At 39.1% G+C, this 21,933-nt stretch overlaps 1 protein-coding gene across 2 annotated transcripts in view; it reads left to right on the forward strand.

The window, feature by feature from the left end:
- SCFD2 (sec1 family domain containing 2) overlaps positions 1-21,933 on the forward strand; it is a 551,019-nt gene that overhangs the window by 343,265 nt on the left and 185,821 nt on the right. The gene's annotated exons all lie outside the window — the stretch shown is intronic.

A 21,933-nucleotide genomic window follows, 5' to 3' on the forward strand; every position in this document is an offset into this window, starting at 1 on the left:
CCAAGAATCAAAGGCCAGACAAACAGGACCAGCTGCAGGATCTAGCACGAGCAAAAAGCCCCCAAGCCTTACCAGAAGTCTGCTTATATTCCATGCAGGCCACATGCGCAAGAAAACTCCCTTTCAACTTACTGGCTACTCACAGCAGATCTCATCATGGGAGTGATCACATATTGAATCTCAACAGGGAAGTGATCACATCATTACACGACTGCCAAAATACTGAGAATCATGGCCCAGCCAAGTTGACACACAACCTTAATCCATCACATTCATCTCCCCCACGTGTCTGTCAGTTTGTCGTACTGTGGGGGCTTGCGTCTTGCTGTGATGCTGGAAGCTATATATGCCACTAGTGTTCAGATACCAGTAGGGTCACCCATGGAGGACAGGTTTCAGCTGAGCTTCCAGATTAAGACAGACTAGGAAGGAGGACCCGGCAGTCTACTTCTGAAAAGCATTATCCAGTGAAAACCTTATGAATAGCAGCAGAACATTGTCTGATATAGTGCTGGAAGATGAGCCCCCCAGGTTGAAAGGCACTCAAAACATGACTAGGGAAGAGCTGCCTCCTCAAAGTAGAGTCGACCTTAATGACATGGACGAAGTATGAATCTAGGAAAATTGGAAATAGTCAAAAATGAAATGGAATGCATAAACATTGATATCCTAGGCATTAGTGAGCTGAAATGGACTGGTATTGTCCATTTTGAATTGGACAATCATATAGTCTACTATGCTGGGAATGACAACTCAAGGAGGAATGGTGTTGCATTCATCATCAAAAAAAACATTTCAAGATCTATCCTGAAGTATAACGCTGTCAGTGATAGGATAATATCCATACGCCTACAAGGAAGACCAGGTAATACGATTATTATTCAAATTTACGCACCATCCACTAGGGCCAAAGATGAAGAAATAGAAGATTTTTACTGGCTGCTGCAGTCTGAAATTGATTGAACATGCAATCAAGATGCATTGATAATTACTGGTGATTGGAACACAAAAGTTGGAAACAAAGAAGAAGGATCAGTAGCTGGAAAACATGGCCTTGGCAACAGAAACAATGCCGGAGACTAAATGATAGAATTATGCAAGACCAACGACTTCTTCATTGCAAATACCTTCTTTCACCAACATAAACAGCGACTATACACATGGACCTCGCCAGATGGAACACACAGAAATCAAAATGGCCACACCTGTGGAAAGAGACAATGGAAAAGCTCAATATCATCAGTCAGAACAAGGCCAGGGGCTGACTGTGGAACAGACCACCAATTGCTCATATGCAGGTTCACGCTGAAAGCGAAGAAAATCAGAGCAAGTCCACGAGAGCCAAAATATGACCTTGAGTATATCCCACCTGAATTTAGAGACCATCTCAAGAGTAGACTTGACGCATTGAACACTAGTGACCAAAGACCAGACGAGTTGTAGAATGACATCAAGGACATCATCCATGAAGAAAGCAAGAGGTCACTGAAAAGACAGGAGAGGAACAAAAGACCAAAATGGATGTCAGAGGAGACTCTGAAACTTGCTCTTGAGTGTCGAGCAGCTAAAGCAAAAGGAAGAATTGATGAAGTAAAAGAACTGAACAGAAGATTTCAAAGGTCCTCTCAAGAAGACAAAGTAAAGTATTATAATGACATGTGCAAAGAGCTGGAAATGGAAAACCAAAAGGGAAGAACAGGCTCGGCGTTTCTCAAGCTGAAAGAACTGAAGAAAAAATTCCAGTCTAGGGTTGCAATAGTGAAGAACTCCATGAGGAAAATATTAAATGATGCAGGAAGCGTTAAAAGAAGATGGAAGGAATACACAGAGTCATTATACCAAAAAGAATTAGTTGATATTCAACCATTTCAAGAGGTGGCATATGATCAGGAACCAATGGTACTGAAGGAAGAAGTCCAAGCTGCTCTGAAGGCATTGGCAAAAAACAAGGCTCCAGGAATTGATGGAATATTAATTGAGATGTTTCAACAAACAGATGCCGCACTGGAGGTGCTCACTCATCTATGCCAAGAAATATGGAAGACAGCTTCCTGGCCAACTGATTGGAAGAGATCCATATTTATGCCTATTCCCAAGAAAGGTGATCCAACCAAATGTGGAAATTACAGAACAATATCATTAATACACACGCAAGCAAAATTCTGCTGAAGATCATTCAAAAATGCCTGCGGCAGTATATCGACAGGGAACTGCCAGAAATTCAGGCTGGTTTCAGAAGCGGATGTGGAACCAGGGATATCATTGCTGATGTCAGATGGATCCTAGCTGAAAGCAGAGAATACCAGAAGGATGTTTACCTGTGTTTTATTGATTATGCAAAGGCATTCGACTGTGTGGATCATAACAAACTATGGATAACACTGTGAAGAATGGAAATTCCAGAACACTTAATTGTGCTCGTGTGGAACCTTTACATAGATCAAGAGGCAGTTGTTCAGACAGAACAAGGGGATACTGATTGGTTCAAAGTCAGGAAAGGTTTGCGTCAGGGTTGTATTCTTTCACCATACCTATTTAATCTGTATGCTGAACAAATAATCTGAGAAGCTGGACTATATGAAGAAGAATGGGGCATCAGGATTGGAGGAAGACTCATTAACAACCTGCGTTATGCAGATGACACAACCTTGCTTGCTGAAAGTGAAGAGGACTTGAAGCACTTACTAATGAAGATCAAGGACCACAGCCTTCAGTATGGATTACACCTCAACATAAAGAAAACAAAAATCCTCACAACTGGACCAATGAGCCACATCATGATAAACGGAGGAAAGATTGAAGTTGTCAAAGATTTCATTTTACTTGGATCCACAATCAGCAGCCATGGAAGCAGCAGTCAAGAAATCAAAAGATGCATTGCACTGGGCAAATCTGCTGCAAAGGACCTCTTCAAAGTGTTGAAGAGCAAAGATGTCACCCTGAAGACTAAGGTGCGCCTGACCCAAGCCATGGCATTTTCAGTCATATCATTTGCATGTGAAAGCTGGACAATGAATAAGGAAGACCGAAGAAGAATTGACGCCTTTGAATTGTGGTGTTGGCAAAGAATATTGAATATACCATGGACTGCCAAAGGAACAAACAAATCCGTCTTGGAAGAAGTGTGACCAGAATGCTCCTTAGAGTCAAGGATGGCGAGACTGCATCTTACATACTTTGGACATGTTGTCAGGAGGGATCAGTCCCTGGAGAAGGACATCATGCTTGGCAGAGTACAGGGTCAGTGGAAAGGAGGAAGACCCTCAACGAGGTGGATTGACACAGTGGCTGCAACATGGAGCTCAAGCATAACAACAATTGTAAGGACGGTGTAGGACTGGACAGTGTTCCGTTCTGTTGTGCATAGGGTCGCTATGATTCAGAACCAACTCGATGGCACCTAACAATAACAATAACAACAACCATTCATCTGTTGATAGACATTTAGATTTATTGTACCTTTTGACTATTGTGAATAGTGCTACAATGAATATTGGCGTATTATGTTTTTAATTGTATGTTAATACGTAAGAAGAGTAATTACAAACTTGAATAAACATGTTTCTAGCATCCTTCAGCTGCATCTTTTCCACTGGGAAATCTGTTGTTTGGAGCCCAACCCATCCCTTTTTGGATGTGCAGGTCTTCATGACAATTCTCCAGTGTTTTCTCAAAATAGGACATTTTTTGAAAAGTATCATTAAGTTGAACATATTTGGAAAGACATTTCACTCTCAACTGATAAGTACAGTTTGGATGTATGGTGAGCTTTACTTGTTTAATTATAGATGAGATTTACCTCTTGGAAGACGAATATGTGGTAATCAGCCTCAAAGATGGCCCCCCATTGATTCTCACTTTCTAGGGTTCACATCCTTGTGTTGTCTCCTCCCACGCTGAAAAGCACAGACCTGTGTAACTAATAGGATATAGCAAAACTGACAAAGTGTGGCTTCCAAGACTAGGTCATAAAAGATATTATGGCTTCCACCTTGATCTCCCTTGGATCACTCCTTCTTGAGGAATTCAGCCACTTTGTCATGAGGACACTCAACCAGTGTTACGGGGAGTCCACATGATGAGTCTGCACCAACTTGCAAGCAATGTGAGTGTGCTATCTTAAGAAGCAGATCCTTCAGAGCCAGAATGTCCCAGTTAAGCCACTGTTGAATTTCTGGCCCCAGGAATTGTGGGATAATAAATTTCTATTGTTGCGTTAAGCCCTTAAGTTTTGAGATAATTTATTACTCAGCATTAATACAGACAGTATCACAATTCTGACATATGAATTGAGACATAAAAGCATACCCCACATAGTAGGTCCATGTTTCAGACCTGCACATTATTATGAGTTTCATTATTTATAGCTTCATGTTCCTTTTCCAAATACCAATTAAATACCGAATAAAGAATTTTTTTTTTTAAAGATAACAGGAGTCATCCGTTCTTTTACGATTCCCTACAGCTTCTGATAATTCTTCCGTTACAACTAGCAGAATGTGAAATCGAGAAAATAGTATGGATTTCATACATGTGGTTGCAACTTCTTTCTTTCTTCAACACAGCAGTTTTGCTTTTGTTGGGTAGAAGAAAGTACTGAATCTTATTATTTTTATGGAATTTTTAACATTGTCTAGTCTAGTGATTTTTTAATACTTTTATAAGTGGAATACTTTTTATTCCACATAAATTTTGCATGGAGCCCTAATATCTGAAAAAGTTAGTATTTGGTTAGAATAAATATATTTTGTAAGATAAAGCACAAAGGTGTTTATAAAAATAATCACAACAATGAGACTTCAAGAATTCTTTTTTTTTTTAATATAAGCTGAAGTAATGCTTATAATGAATTAAGGCATTTTGGTGTACACAAAAATTTGAAATTGGGGATTATGGATGATAATTGTAATCTTATATCATCCTTGGCATCCAGTTATTTCTCTGGCTTGTGTTGGTTGTTGATTTACATGCTAAACTCCACTGTGGCTTGATACAAGAGAGGTTTATTTCTCATTCATATCACAGTCCGATATAGGTCAGACAATTCTCTCCCAGTTAATGACTTAGGGACCCAAGTTTCTCCATCTTGTTTTATAACTTGAAGCTGCCAAATGGGGTTGGACTGGGTAGGAAGTAAAAGGCAAAAGGGAGAATGAAGAAGGGACATGTACACTTAACTGTATCAGCAAGAAAATTACACAAAAATGTTTACTCACACATGGGGTCACCATGAGTCAGAGAGATTTGATAGCACCTGGTTTGGAGTCCCTGGGTGGTACCAACAGTTAACACACTCAGCTGCTAACTCAAAGCTTGGAGGAGGTTCAAGACCACCCAGAGGCATCTTGAAAGGCCTGGGAATCTACTTCCGAAAAATCAGCCATCGAAAACCCAGTGGAGCACAGTTCTACTCTGACACACATGGAATCTCCATGACTAGGAGTTTACAGCAAATGATTTGGTTTCCATTTGTCAGAATTAGTCACATGGCCAGTCTAACTGCAAGGGAGTAAGGGAAATATAAAGGAGCATATGGGTATTAGTCAGCAGCAACAATCTCTGCCAAAATTAAAAAATATTGCCAAAATACTGATACAGATAGGTAAGCAGATGGTTCTTTTTTTTTTTTTTTAAAGGCTTACCTTGCATATCCGAATACTTTTCAACTAAACAGTCCCAAGTCTGTTAATCTGCATGGCACACATTGCTGCTTTGATGATTTCCAACAGATACGTAACACGTGTAATTGTGCATTTGGGGGTTTTTATTATTAAAATGTGATTTTTTAACTGATAAAACAGACAGTTATGGAGTCCCTGGAAACAGTGCTTTTTCCACTGCTCTAGCCCCGTCAAATCTCAAGCACATTTATGCGTCCAGTGGCATCCTAAATGTAGTCATGTATCTTGGTAAACTTTCATATTACTACCGCAACTGATTTATACAGATGCGAAAGCATAAGAGTACTAAAGGCCTTTTGCAGTGTATCTTATTCTAAATCCTAAAGGGATTTCAAACTCAAATATTTGCAGGGAACAAACAGGTCATGGGAATGTGAAAAGTAGACCTGAGTCACACCACAAGGACTGGGCACCCTTGCTCAGCTCTAGCAGATTGTGGCCATGCCCGAATAAGGACCCAGTGTTCACAACTCTTTTAATTCTTTTTATTTAAGAGAAGCCTTAAAGTCTATAATATCAGGTTGTTAAAACCAGCATAATGATTTTATATACTTCCAGATTTGGGATGGGGATTAATGGCAATTCCAGCACTATGGTATATAGAAAACCAACGAAAATCATGGTACTGTAACAGTCCCAGCCAAGACCAGCTTTGTAAACCACATCGGCGTTACCAGTTACCATAGGGTACAGAAGCCATTGGAAGCACTGTCCAGCTCTTAATGTGTTTGAGATATGTTCTATCTTTTTGGTATAGCCTACTTGTCCCTCAGCTTATCTTAACACCGTAGAGCATTTTATGCTTCATGCTGTTATATTGAAAAGAGGACAAATATAAAAATAAGGACGCTCCCGAGGGCAGTAGGCAATAGAAATGAAGAGCTGGGTAGGGACCTGAAGTAGAGCTGCGCTATGGGATGCCTGGCAAGATAAAACTCAAGTATTTTGCCACTACCAGTTCCAAGTAATTTTCGTACCATTGAAATAGTGAAGCCCAGCTTTCGAAGTCACGATTTGTGTATTTCTTAAGAGCTACATCAAACCAACCCTAAGCCACATGTACGAAGTGACCTCTTCCATTTTCAAAGGTGGAGACAATATGACGCATTCTCTTTGTTCCTCTCATCCTCACCTCATACTTACTCTTGCAAAGCTGAACTCTTACACTTCACAAAATCTACGGGACCCTAATTGGGTGCACAAGTTATTCACTTAGTTGCTCACACTGGATATCCTGTCTGCTCATTTAAATCCTGCTTTACTGTGCACAAGTGTTGTAAATGGGTAACTGTAGTGTGATGTTGGTATATACTGCATAAAAGTGTGGTTAGAGCAATTTGACTCCAAAGAAACTCTTTATGTCTACCAAGCTATGTGTAATCATTGTAAATCTCTATTAAGTGTAAAACATATCGTATAAATCTACCAGGTCCACGAACACTTTCCTTCCCATCACTATCAGTGAGAATGTCTCAGGCATCCATACAGCTATTGGTGGCAACATAAGATGCAGCAGCAGTGAGGGTTCTAGAAACAAGCCTCTGCCATTGGGGATGCCACAGATGGTTGCACAAGCTCTTTTAATTAGCATACTATTGACCCAATAATAGCTTCTTCTGAGCAATTAGTTTATATTCCAGTCTAACCAGCTGGCATGGATATGCTGTTTAAGGACCGCATAATAAAAGTCTTTATGAAAATACGCATAGCATATGTCTACTAGCAAATTTATAGACTGAAAAGTCCCTGTGGTTTTCTTTCTTTTTTCCTTTTCTTTCTTCCACCAGATAAAGGAAATGAATAAATATCCAAACCCTGAGAAACTATTGAAGTTCAGCAAGGACCTTATCTCATTCACGAAAGATTTTGTATCAATAAGTTTAAAATCTTTTAACCTCTGTTTTCAATTTAGTTATTATTTTCACCTCTTGGTGAAAGTCCTTTACAAAATTCATCAATAAGGTATGAGCCTTTAAAAAAAGCGCAATACTGGTTGGCAATGCTGAAAGTTCCATGATGAATTTGCTACTAAGAGGCAATGAGCAAGTATGTGCACTGGAAAAACTGGATGTGGCTTTGGTTTGCAGAAAAGATAGGAAGCCCAAAGAAGAGCGATATTCATCATTGCACAATTTGGGACAACTTAAAGAAATTTTCAGCTAAACTAGTCAGAACAAAGCAAAGAATCTGTGTTAAATACAGCTACTTTCTTTCCATTGTATGTACTAGCAAGCTCCTGTAATGAAACATTATAACATCTCGGATTATTTTATTTTTGTTGCAGTGTAGGAAATCAAATATTGGTTTAAACGAGCCCTATCTTATGAAACTGAGCTGTGGTTAGAGAAAAAATATCAAATTTCCAATGTGGATTGTTTGTAAATAGAGATCCTTCTTCATTTGATTCACTTAACTCCATTCATTCAATATTTCAGTAATTCTAGACGATTGAATTTAGTCAACCTTACCTCCCTCTTTCGTATTCTTTATGAGCCTCACCCTCTGGTAGTTACATGTGCTCAGTTAAAGATCTGTTACTTCATCTGATGACGTTAGTCAGCAAATAGCAACAATGCCATAAACAGAAATACAAAGTCGGGGAAATTAAGCTCCAACAGGAACATATGTAGGAGTTCAGACCACACATCCATTGCGTCTTTCTTATGCACACAGCACTGTGCTAGATGTTGATAGAGGTGGTTTGTTAGTAGTGTGAGGTGACTGCTGTCTGACAGCCACATTGGCAAATAAGCACAAGCAAGCCACATAGTTAGCAATTCAAGGTAGAATGAGTTTAAGTATCAAGCAAGTGACACCAGAGATAAATCTGGATGAGATTCAGAGTAGAAAAAACAGATGAAAGCAGCATGAAGAGGTGGGAAGATCAGTGGCTCTAAGGTCAGACAGTCTTTGAAGGGAATCTTGTATTCATCTCATAACAGCAACATGGTCTTAAGTCACTTAATGTCACTGAGCTCCAATTTCCTTATCTGCAAAATGGGGATCAAAATGCCTTTTTTACAAGGTTGTTGTGATGATGAAATGAGATAATATATGGGAAGTCTGTGATATACAGGAGGCACTCATTAAGTGGTAGCTATTACTATGGCTGGAGTTCCTGTGTGAGGCAAACGGTTACACTGCTTGCTTGGTAACCAAAAACTGGAGGTTGAAATCCACTCAGAGGTACCTTGGAAGAAAGGCCTGGGAATCTCCCTCTGAAAAATTGGCCATTGAAAACCCCATGTAGCACAGTTCTACCCTGACATACATGGGGTCGCCATGAGTCAACTCAGTGGCAACTGTTTTGTTTGTTTTGTTTTTATTATTGTGGCTATTGTGATCCAATAGAGGCCAGAATGGGGCAGCCGCTCCTCATGTAAAAGATATCCTTGAACTTGAGGACAGTGAAAAATTTGGTTAGGGCTTGGCATTCAAAGGCAGGAATCAGAGAGAAGACTGCCCCACTAGAAATGTGTTTTAAAATGTGCTAAAGGACTTTAAAGAATCTTAGAGTCTGATAAGAGATCCTTGAATGACAGGAAGAGAAGTTCAGACTATATTCTGTTGGGAGCCATTGGAATATTTTGAGCAAGGAAGTTATCTAATGAAATTGGTATTTTAAGGCTCTTATTCTGATAGATATGCAACTTGGATTAGAAATGAGAGAGTCAAGAGTGAAGGATGAGAAGGAAAGGATGAAAGACCATTTATTGAATACCTATAGTGTGTGTTTTAGACAATGGACTGAGAGCCAATCTCTGATTCCAAGTGGGGTTCCCACAAAGGAAGAATCTACCTACCTACCTACCTGTCTACCTATCTACCTACCTACCTATTTTCCTCTTTGGTGAAATAGAAAGTGATAGCATAAAAGAACTTTTCAGAATTCTGAAGGGACCAGACTACAGCAGCCAAACTACCATCTTGAGAAAGAATTATGGTGCTGACAGAATGAGATCTCAGAATGCAAATTCTATTTGAAGGAATATTTTTGTCTTATTAAAATACTATAAAATATTTTTTCTGTTAACAAGTTTATGTGTTCTTTTCTGTTCTTTCCCTACACCCGTCTGTACTTACAGTAAACTTATAATGGATAAGGCTTGGATGCTTCAGACATGAGACATGATTGCTACATAAAACTCACCATTCACATTCATTTTCATTAAAACCAGACTGTCTTAAAATGAGAGCCATTTAAAACAAGCTCTTTGTGAACATTTGAACATCTGTAAGGAAATATACAGGAGCCCAATTACCAGTCTGAAAAGTTGTATCCAAGAAAATCCAGTTGCCTTTACAGTTGAGAATGGGCCAGGGAAGGTGATTTCATTTTGGCAGACTCCTGGTCCATGGAACTCTCTGCAGCCTCATGAAAGGATTTGCCAACTCCGAAGGGGGTGTGTGTAAGAGCAACCACAACTACGTCTACAGAGTTCTCTGATTGGCTTCTAGTGAATTCCAGTAAGTAGCTCAGTAAACCAGAAAGCAGGCATTTTTCTAGGCTTGTATCTCTTCAACATGCTGTTCTTATTAAGGAAAATTCTGGGAATTATGTGGCTCTTAAAGAGTCAATTTGTGTTTCCAATTAATTTTCAAAAAACGTTAGGCTTAAAGCCTACCATTGGCCAAGACGTTTAAAAAGATCCATAACACCACCATTTCATTTTTACTGAATAGTCTTAAAAAAAATGTCCAGATTCTGGCTTACCTGCAAGTGGAATATTCCAAGAAAATATTCAAGACCTATATTCCCAGCATATGGTTGAACTGTGACATCATGTTCATTGTTGAATTGTTGTCATGTTTATCGTAGATTGCCTTGCCTTGCTTGGCCAGGATGAGTTCTCTGGCCTGTAACTGATATATGTGGTTTTAATGTGATTAGGTATTTTTTCTGTGAAAAGATGACTTTAGATTTGAGAGACTTAAGGATTAGAGGCTGTGAAAAGCTTTGCTCTTACATGCACCTGTGCTTACTGGATGTGTCTCATATTGGTTTGCCTTTTTCATTGGTTACATAAAATGTTCTTTGAAACTTGGCAAGCAGTTGCTGATTGGCAACACAACTACTTCTGTAATGTACTATTGGGTTGGGTTTCATTAAACTACACACAAATGCTGGCTCGAGGGGAAACTGCCAATCTTACCCTCAAATCTAACTCTAAGCTCAGAATCAAGCTTCCATTTAAAATGATTGCTGAAACCCATTTTTAAGTGCCTGGCATGAATTCATCTAAATTCTGTGCTTTTGTGGGAAAATACCTGCATATCTTCAGCTCAAGGCATAAGATTTTCTATCTTTACAACTTTGCATTATGAAAAAATGTATACTTGCTTAAGAACTCCATACATAAGTATAATATGTAAATCATAGAAAATGGAAGTCCCTTATAGTCAACTTCTCAGAAAATTTCACTCTTACTGTCTTAGGGAGTGTTTCTTCATTTTTTTTCCCCCTGTGAGGTTACTAACATACATGTGCATATATTCATTAAAATAAGATCACTGTATGCCTACACTTCTAAAACTCATTTTTCTTTTTTATATCTTTTCTTGCTACAATATACAAACAGTTAATATGCTCGACTGCTAACTGAAAGGTTGAATGTTCAAATCCACCCAGAAGTGCCAAAACAAATGCGACAGCAACTGGCTATTACGTAAAGACCTACTATATATTTTTTTTTCTTTTTTTTTTTTCCTGCTATATGGAAACCCTGGGTTCGTAGTAGTTAAGCGCTACGGCTGCTAACCAAAGGGTCGGCAGGTCTAATCTGCCAGGTGCTCCTTGGAAACTCTGTGGGGCAATTCTCTGTCCTATAGGGTCGCTATGAGTCAGAATTGACTCTCTGGCACTGGGTTTGGTTTTTGGTTTATAGGGTCGCTATGAGTCAGAACTGACTCGACAGCACTGGGTTTGGTTTTGGTTTGGTTGTAGGGTTGCCCATAATTTATTTGGGCAGTCCTCTGTTGATGGACATTTACGTGAGATATTTTTATCCACTTTTTAATTCACATACAGTAAAGTTCACTCTTTTTGGTGTAAAGTTCTATGAGTTTTGATAAATGAGTACAGTCATATAACCACCACCACAATCAAGATACAGATCAGCTCCATCGCATCCAAAATTCCCTAAAACTACCTCTTTGTAGTCAACCCCTTCCCACATCCCAGTCATTGGCAAACACTGATCAGTTTGTTGTCTATTCCTATAATTTTTTCTTTTCCAGAATTTCATAAAAATGGAGTTATACAATATGTAGCCTTTTGAATATGGCTTCTTTCACTTACATAATGCACTTTAGATCCATTCATCCATTTTGTTGCTTGTATCAGTATTTCATGTCTTTTTATTGCTTAGTAGTCTTCCAGTAAATGGACTTACCAGCTTCTTTACCCATTAACCAGCTGAAGGACGTTTTGGTTGTTTCTGTTTTTTTGAAATTATGAATAAAACCTCTATAAATATTCATGTATAGGTTCTTGTGTGAACATAAGCTTTATTTTACTTGGATAAATACCCAGAGGTGGGATTGCTGGATCATATGGTTAAGTATCATTTGGTTTTAATTTGCATTTCCCTAAAAGACTAATAGTAGTGAACATCTTTTCATGTGCATATTTATCTTCTTAGGTGAAGTCTGTATTAATATCTTTTGTTTGTTTTTTAACTGACTTGTTTGTTTTCTTATTATTGAGTTTTGAGATTTCTGTATATTCTAGATACAAATTCTTTATCAGATGTTGTTTTGCAAATATTTTCTTCTGGACTGTGCTTTTTCTTCTTTCAACTGTATCTTTTACAGAGCAGAAATTTTACATTTTGATGACGTCCAATTTGTAATTTTTAATGGATTGTTATTTTGGTGTCATATCTAAGAACTCTTTGCCTAATTCAGGGCCTCAAATATTTTCTTTGTTTTTGTCTACCAGTTTGATAATTTTTGCTCTTACAATCAGGTTTATGATCCATCTAGAGTTCATTGTCATATAAGGTGCAGGTTTATTCTTTTGCTTATGGATGCTCAGTCGTTTCAGCACCATTTGTTTAAAAAGTTATCCTTTCTTTATTGAACTGCCTCCCCACATTTTTCAAAAGTAATTGGCCATGTATGTGTGGATATATTTCTGGACTCTTTATTCTGTTCCAGAGGTATGGATTTTAAAGGTCTACCAGATTGCTTCTAAAGTCATTCCAAGAAATGAAGCTACCAAAAATCATTTAGACTATGCTCTCATTTATAGCTTAATGAAGTCTAAGTGAAAACATTTTATAGTTAAACTCAGGTCATGAAAACTTCCGTTGTGTAAGCCAGAGGTCTCCAGTGTAGGGTGTACACACAAGATGATCTAAAGAGGCATGGAGGAAAATACGAGCACTTCTACGTTGCTACCAGGGACCCTGACTGCTTGTTTACAAAAAGGCCTTGCCTCATTGCCTTCTTGCTTCTTTTGGAGTGCTTTAATAGGATGTGGTGCAGAGCAGAATTGATCAGGAGGAAGAGTAAAGTTAATGAAAACAATGTATGTACCCCTTGGTTTAAATTTTTTTGGTAGTATTTTTCCAAAGATAAAGATTGGTGTTGAACTTTTCCAGATTCTTCCTAGTAGGGAAAGTGTGAAATTACAGAATGATTCCTCCAACACATACACGCACCACATCAGAAGGAAAATGTTATAGCTCAAAAATGTTTGGTATTTAAGCCCAAAATAATAAAATTCTTTTTTATCACTAAATGCTTACTTTTCTTCTTATATTGAAACAGAATATTAGAATCTACCTTTTTTTTTTTTTAGTTTCAACCTGCAGGGTTCCAAAGCAACTTACAAAATTTGTATAACACATCTTTTGTTTCAGAAATGGTTCAGAAACTGCACCCACCTACCTGCCTCTCATCTACAATGTGCCAAGGTTCTATACACTGGCCCTACCTAATCCTCACAAGTCCTAGGGATGTTTTATCAAATGAATGAATCAGCTCTGTAGCAGAAATCAGAAAAAGGTATTTCAGCTAAGTGGAAAAGAGCTAGGCAGTCGCTCTCCCTGTATACTTAAGCCAGAAAATGCTTGACCAGGGACATCCTAGAACCTTGGGGAAGATCTTTCTTCCATCTACTCCTTTCTCTCTTCCTTACCTCCCTTTCTCCCTCCTTCTTTCGTCTGTATCTGGTAAGTAGCATTAATCCGTGTTTTGAGTAAATTAGAGAAGGAATATGACCCAGTCCCTCCCTGATATTTTAGTTGGACAGTATATACAAATCCACAGAACAGATAAGTAATACTATGGTATGATTCACAAAGAGTTCTCCTACAAAACCTGGTTTTATCAAGCTCAACTGAGATTTCTTTTTACCAGTAAAACAAAATAGTGGCAGTCTTCTGCCCAATTTGCCAAAAAGATACAGAGAGATGGAGAGAGAAAAAGAGAAGTTAACGGATAAAATTTTAAGCATTTTCTCATATATGTTTTTCTTAAAACTTTAACACTTGCTTCCACTAGTGTATCCTAAAAAACCCCTTGCTGTCAGGTCAATTTTGACTCATAGAGACCCTATAGCGACCCCATAGGACAGAGTAGAACTGCTCCCATAGAATTTCCAAGGAGCAGCTGGTGGATTCAAACTGCCAACCTTTTGTTTAGCAGCCAAGCTCTTAACCACTATGCCACCAGGCTCCCAGTCTATCCTAGAAGAGAAAAAATAATAGAATCTGAATTAGCACAAAAATTTAGTTATTTTTCATATTAAAAAAAAGAACTGCTATAGTGACAAATACAAAGAGTACATGGAATTACAGTTGTTGGAGGCTGTGAGGAACTTCTCTAATCATCTTATCCATGCCCTTCTGGAAACTGACCTTGGACAGGTTAGCTCAATTTCCTGAGGTCACTATCCAGGATACTTCAAGTTGTTGCCTCAGACAGTCACAAAGGAGAGGAGTGTGCATGGGCCCCCAGTGACTGAGAAGGCCTCCTGAAGGAGACCGAGGAAACACGGCCTGGAGGGATGGGGAGGATTGGGTAGGCTGAGTTGATGCGTTCACAAAGCTTTAGAGGTTAGAGCCACCCAGGCAAACAAGCCAATGGTTCTAGATAGGGGTCTTAATTAGAGGTTAGTCCTCTCACGGCTGGTAAAGTCAGTTAGGAACTAAAGGGGATCTATTACACATGTATATATTAATTCTGTCAGGTCATTAGGGTGACAGTTAATACATTGCTGCTTTTGTGTGTGTGTGATCCCACTGCGGCTTTAAAACAGTAAATCACACACATCTCATTTGGCCAGAGAAGTTATTTTATAACTTCACAATTTTACTAGCAGGGAAAATCTGGAAACAGTTGAGTAACCATTTTCAACATGAGAATTTGTCATTTTCTATTCCTTGTTTTTTTCTTTTTCCCCATTCTTTTTTTTAATTGCTTAAGTTTGAGTTTCGTTAAGTTTCTTTTACTTGCCCTGCACCGCACCCTTTTCCAGTGACCTTCAAGAAGCAGTCTCTGCTACCCTGGTTGCCTGGAAGTTATGTAGTATCTCAGATGTTCAGAAGGATTTGGCTCCTAGAGTGATTTCTAAAAGTTAATCCATTGCCGTTAAGTCGATTCCAACTCATAGTGACCCTATAGGACAGGGTAGAACCACCCCATAGGATTTCCAAGGTTGTAAACCTTTATAGAAGCAGACTACCACACTGTTCTCCCGCAGAGCGACTGATGGGTTCAAACCAGAGATCTTTTGGTTAGTAGCTGCACCACCAGGGCTCCTGTCCTAAAAATTAGAGGTCAGGAAATAGTAACATGATGGTAACCAGTATGGATTTGTAGGGTTCTCACTGTAGCTTCATCTTGGTGTCCACAACTGGTAAGAGATTAATTCAGCCTTGGCAGTGCCCTGATACCATTATTTCATGTTTCATGCATCGCTGCAAACCTGGTCTGTGGCTTGGCCATAATGCTGTGGAAGAGCTGGGTTGGGAACTCAGGTGAGAGTCATCTATTTATCCAACAATTAACTATTGAATGTCTACTATGTACCAAGCATTATGATAGACATCAGAAATGTGTCTCCTATGGTGCACAGCAGCGGGCCAGATGGACCCTCAAAGGTGAATAAGACATGTTCCTGTGCTCAAGGAGCTTGCAATGCGGTAGTTTCTCCTGTATGAATTGAGTAGCTCTTTTTTTCTCTTTTTTTAATTCAAGTACTCAGTATTTATGGAGTCTGTGGGTGGCACAAATGGCTAAGCTCTAGGCTACTAACTGAAAGGTTGGCAGTTGGAATCCACCCAGAGGCACCTCAGACGAAAGGCCTGATAATCTACTTCTGAAATATCATAGCCATTGAAAACCTTATGAAATACAGTTCTACTTTGACACACATGGGATTCCATGAGTTGGAGTCAACTTGGCAGCATCTGGTTTGGTTTTCTGTATTTTAGTATTTATAGCAGGAATAGTCTGTCCTCAGATAACTGGTGGTATCACAATAGAATATGCTGAGAAGGTGTAAAAGTGAAAAGGTCTACTTTGGAATTGAAAACTTGGGCTCTGAACAGTTAATGGGAAAGAGCTATCTTCCTCCTGTAAGAATGATCTCTAAATTACACCTACTCAGCATTCTCCATTAGTAAACTCAAAACCAAACCCATTCTGTCAAGTCGACTCACAGCGACCCTATAGGGCAGAGTAGAACAACCACATAGGGCTTCCAAGGCTGTAATCTTTATGGAAGCAGACTGCTACTGTCTTTGTCCCATGGAGTGGCTGGTAGGTTTGAACCACTGACCTTATGGTTAGCAGCCAAACACTTAACTACTACATCACCAAAACAACAACAACAAAAAAAAAACCCAATGCCGTTGAGTCGATTCCAACTCATAGCAACCGTATAGGACAGAGTAGAACTGCCCCATAGAGTTCCCAAGGAGCGCCTGGCAGATTTGAACTGCCAGCCCTTTGGTTAGCAGCTGTAACACTTAACCACTACACCACGAGGGTTTCCACTGCAGCACCAGGGCTCCTTTTTTCATCAGTAACACAGAGAATATTCAGTTTTCTTTGATGTGTTTCTTGGTTTGAAAGAATCTATGCTTTGGGCATCAATTGAACTAACGATTATTTTTATGGAGTAACAGAAATGTTCGCTTTTATGTTGATTTTTTAAATTTTGTTGTAAAATGAAAATCCCCATCTGTGCTTCATTCATGACAACTTGGAAACAGATATTTTTAAGTGTAAAATGTGATTTGAGAATTTGAAAAAAACTTAGTGTGGTATTTATATAAGCAAGTATAGATTTCTGTTTAAGAGGTGGCCACCCAGAAGGGCTAGGCCACCTTCCCTCTGTTGAACACCCTCCCTTCTTCTTTTCATTCCTTCCCTTTTGTTCCTAACTATAATAATAGAAGCTTTCAGCAAAGCAGCAGAGCAGGGCTGCACAGACGCTCACAGATTGAATTTATCACACATGCCCTGTTCAGCCATGAAGAGATATGGTGCAGTGAAGCCCATGGGCCAAATGTACCAGATACTCACAGAGCCTAAGCTGATATTCTGTGGAAAAGCAATTTAGAAGCTGTACTAATGTCTTCAGGTTACTAAGGACTGCCTTCTCCAAACTCACTGAGCCCTCAGATAGTCTAGGCCAATGTGTGATTCTTGAGGTGGTGACAGGAGAGAGACAGGGACAATGGAACCCTTTTGGCAGTAACATCATTCCACGGTTCAGCTTAAAACCTTATGTGGAATGGCTGAAGGCCAAGGAAATGGCTGTAGGCATTAGAAGTCACCTTTTAATATAATATTGTCAGCAATTGTGGGAAAAGTCATGGAGTTTTTTTTTTTTTTTTTTTAATCTTGTCAGAAAGTGACTGGCCCAGTTTGACATTGTATAGCCAGTGTTTAAAGCAGGTCAAACCGAAAGTCTATAAAGAACTCATAATGTCTTAGCTTACCATTCTTTCATTCGTTTATCAATTATTCATTGATTGCCTACTTTATTTAACTTTCCCTCAACATCCCCCCATCCTTTTCTTCACTATCGTCCTCCAAATCAATGATGCCATTTTTTAAAAAATAAGGCTTTAAATTTATGTGTTAACCTGTTACCCAAAGCATGCTGGATGAGAAGCCTTTGATTTTCAGTGCTTTGTAGCCTGTTTGGACACTTGGTAGCCCATTTGAGTTGAATAAGAACTGGACCAACTACCACCTCCTTTGAGGTCTTTTCTGGCAAAAAAATTTATGTTAGAACCATTCATATTAGGGAGGTAAGCAAATCTTCAGGTCTCTGGGTTTCCTTGAGATGGCTAGGATTTGCCATATAACCAGTAACTAGCTGCTACTGAGTCAATTCTGACTCATGGCAACCTCGTGTGTGTCACAGTAGAACTGTGCCCCACAGGGTTTTCAATAGCTGATTTTTCAGAAATGGATTGCCAGGTCTATCTTCCGATGAGCCTCTGGGCGGACTTAAACCTCCGCCTTAAGGTTAGCAGCCGAGCATGTTAACCATTGGCATTTTTAGAAACATAGCCACAAGCACTTAATGAAAGTATACATCTTGAAAACAGCAGGTTTCCGTTGGTTGGTTGTTTCCAGATGCCCAAGCAAAGCTGCTGCTGACTATGGAGTTTACATTCCAAGCCAGCCTCAGATTCTCTTGAATTATAGTCTCTAGAACTCTCGCTTGTCATCAGCATGGATTTGCCCAGGATCCCCAACCCCTCAACCAAAGAGAAAAAAGAGAGGTATCCTTAATGTCAGAATGAAGCCTCCCCTTCAATGATTAGCTTTATGTGGCGAGAGTATGAAACAGCCATTGGTGACAGTGCTCACACTCAACATCTTTAGATTTCACTCCGGAAGCCCTTCAGAGTGGCACTTGGAGTTACGTTTACTAAAGTTCAGCCTCATTCCAAAAGAGATCTAAGTTGGCTTAAATGCAGTAATAATACCAAGGCAACAACAACAACAACAAAAATTAGAGTAGAAAATAAAATTAAGATAAATAAAATCACTGAATATAGTTACAAAAACATAAAATAAAAGTCATACAGTCCTATGTAATTGTTAGATATGGGCCTAGATTTGGCAGAAAGCTTCCTAGCAGCCAAAGGAAAGAGGGAACTAAGATTAGTAAGAATCTTAGATCATGGAGGAGACTAACTGATGGTCACAATTCCGCATGCACAAACTCCACCTTTTAAGAGTAGGGGCTAAGTCACCTGGATGCTGGTCATCTCCTGTAGCCATACCAATATTTTAGGTTCACGTATGTCCTGGATTCCTATTCCTGAAGTATGCCTTGGAAGCTGGTACCCTGATTTTCCCAAGAGCACTGTCGAAGTCAAGAATGTATTGAATTGGAGTCACAGCTGCAGATTTCAGCTCCTCATCTCAACAATAACCATCTTGTGGGGAACAAATTCAAATCAGAAAGAAGGAATGAGACATAGGGAAAGGAACTAGGAGTTCAGGATTAGATGTGGCATCACAGGAAAGGATTTCTTCTCCCCAGAGTCTTGCTCTACATTCAGACCCATGTGCCCATAAGTCTAACTATTTATTTAACTCTCTATGCACAGAGGTCTCAAGAAGACACAACTACCTATGTGCACCATAAATTAAATCAAATGCCTGTGAAGTACTAAAAAGTTTTACTGTGGCTTTCTTTAGCCCTTTGGAACATTTTCAAAAAGCACTAGGCCAGCAGGGGCGCTGCTTAATCTATAGATTTACCTTGTCCTATTCATTCACCGGAAACCCTGGTGGCATAGTGGTTGAGTGCTATGGCTGCGAACCAAAGGATCTGCAGTTCATATCTGCCAGGAGTTCCTTGGAAACTCTATGGGGCAGTTCTACTCTGTCCTGTAGGGTCGCTATGAGTTGGGATCGACTCGACGGCACTGGGTTTGGTTTTGTTGGTTTTATTCATTCACCGGAAACCCTGGTGGCATAGTGGTTAAGTCCTATGGCTGGCTAACCAAAAGGTTAGCAGTTTGAATCCACCAGGCGCTCCTTGGAAACTCTGTGGGGCAGTTCTACTCTCTCCTATAGGGTTGCTATGAGTTGGAATCGACTTGGCAGCAATGGGTTTGGGTTTTTTTGGTTTTATTCATTCATTTATTCAACAAATAATTCTTGAACTCCAACTATGCCAGGCACTGGGGATAAAGCAGTGAATAAAAATGTCAAAATCTCATGTACTCGTACAGTTTATAATTATTATTTTTGTTGTTACTGTTAAGAAGAAATACTTGCCTTTGCTTGCATTTTTCTAGCTTACCACTCAGTCTCTTAAGCATTATCTCATTTTTATTTTGATCTTTAAATTACCCTGTGAGATAGTTTGCCAGACTTTAATCCCTTTTCTTACAAATCAGGAAGAAGTTTGAACTTGCCAAGGTCACACAGAACAGGGATTCAAAACCAGGTCTCCTGACTCCCAGGCCTAACTTTTCTTTGTTATACATTCTTTGTCTCAGTTGGGTATTTTCACTTTATTTGCTGATCTCCAATTTGCTAGCTATGAGTCGGAATTGACTCGAGGGCAACGAGTTTGGTTTTTTGACAACGTAGATACAGATATACAGATTTCTCTGAAAACTAAGCAAATAATGACAAATAATCAGAACACAGTTTTTTAAGGCCTGCTGCCTGGCTTAAATGTCAGCCTCCACTGGCCTTACAAGCTCTGGCCATGCGGTCTCAGGCATTTTCAGGGTAGAGAAGAACAGAAAGAAACTGTGTTGTTATTTTTGTCTCTTTCAGCTAAAAAATTCAATCCCCCAGTAAGAGAAAATAGCACTTTTTAATATTTGTCCCTTTTTACATGCATCTCTCAATAGTTAACTTGCATTTGATATTCATTTGCAATCTAACTTCCTTTCCCAATCTACCGGAGATAATATTTTTCATATTCCCAAAGCTTAAAGAGCCCTTGTGGTGCAATGGTTAAAGTGCTGGGCTTCTAACTGAAGGTTTAGCATTTCGAACCCACCAGCTTCTCTTTGGCAGAAAGACTTGGTGATCTGATCCCGTAAAGATTTCAGCCTAGGAAACCCTGTGGGGAAGTTCTACTCTGTCCTTTAGAGTCACTATGAGTCAGAATCAACTTGATGATGGCACAAAACAACAACAAAGCTTAAAGAACAAGAAACTATAGTAGAAGAAGGATTTCCCACAACAACACAAATCACTTAACAACATCTCCAGTGGCATTAACCATCACGCTCTATAATACATGGACCTATGACCCCTCCTCATTTTTCACACCGGATCGCTGGCATTCAGTCAATGGGGTAGAATTGTCCCAGTAATGTTTTCCATCTGCTGACTTGGCATAAGTCGTCATAGCGTGTCACCTGGATTCTGTCTTATGGTCTCCAGGGCAAGGCTGGAGGCACTGCAGAGGAACAACTACCATATTCATCTGTCAGCACTGTTTACTTTATTGCAACAAAACAAAATTTTGCTGAAGTATGTAAAAGAAGTTTACTGGGGATGGGGGGAGATTCATGAAAGTCTAGTAAAAAAGCCTGAAAAGCTTCTCCCCACTGTCTTCCTCTTCTCTCCCCCACATCTTCAAATCCTGACAGAGCTCAAACATCACCTTCTCTAAGGAGCTTTTTCCCAACACTCTCACCCTCTATGTGCTCCTGGAGAACTTATTTCATACTGCATTGTATTGCCATTATTTATTTATATTTCCTTCTCTCCCACTAGACTGTAAACTCCTCAAAGAAGAACAAACATTCTATCTTTTAAAGTGCTATGTTATACCATACAATATGTTTTAGCTCAGATAATGACCTGCAAGTTTAGAAAAGGTAACCCCTGTTCATTTTAAACTAAATCTATAGGAGTAAAATATGTTTTAAGCTGCTGTTTATAAAAAAGAGGTAGTTACAGATTTTCTCCCTTACACAAAAAGTTACGTATCAGTGTTTGGGGTTTTAGGATATTCTTTTAAAGACAATTTAAAAAATACAACTGAAAATTTTTATTGTTGAAAACTGAGAGAATATTTTAAACTATTCAAAAATTATTTAAAAGTGACCTCTAACATTTGACAGCTCCATCATCAATTATATGGCATAGTAAGTGCACAATTATGCTTCTAAAATGGATCTCTGTTTTAAATGAGAATTTCAAAGTATTGGTATTTTATCATCTAAGAGATGTTTATGTTTAGTCATAGCAGAAATTATTTCTAAATGAACAAACGACTTCTTTAATGGATCACTTT

This window comes from Loxodonta africana, chromosome 5, assembly GCF_030014295.1.
Source record: "Loxodonta africana isolate mLoxAfr1 chromosome 5, mLoxAfr1.hap2, whole genome shotgun sequence".
Taxonomy (NCBI): Eukaryota; Metazoa; Chordata; class Mammalia; order Proboscidea; family Elephantidae; genus Loxodonta; species Loxodonta africana.